The following is a 243-nucleotide window of genomic DNA, read 5'->3' on the forward strand; positions in this document are numbered from 1 at the left end:
CCTCCGCCCGCGTCCTCACCTGCGGCACAGCCTGGCTCGGACCCGCGTAGGAAGGCACGTCACGCGGACCGAGTCCTGACCTCGGCCGGGGCCTTCACAGCAGGGCCTGGGGCCTGGGCGCCGCTCGTTCAAAGTGGCTTATTTTAATGCGCCCTGACCTGGTGTTACAGCTGGTTTCTAGAAAGGGAACAAAAACAGTGCATTTAGAAACTGCAGCCCAGGGCCTGTCTGAACCTTGCCTGA

The sequence above is a fragment of the Marmota marmota genome, unplaced genomic scaffold (genome assembly GCF_001458135.2).
Source record: "Marmota marmota marmota unplaced genomic scaffold, marMar, whole genome shotgun sequence".
In the NCBI taxonomy this organism is placed as follows: Eukaryota; Metazoa; Chordata; class Mammalia; order Rodentia; family Sciuridae; genus Marmota; species Marmota marmota.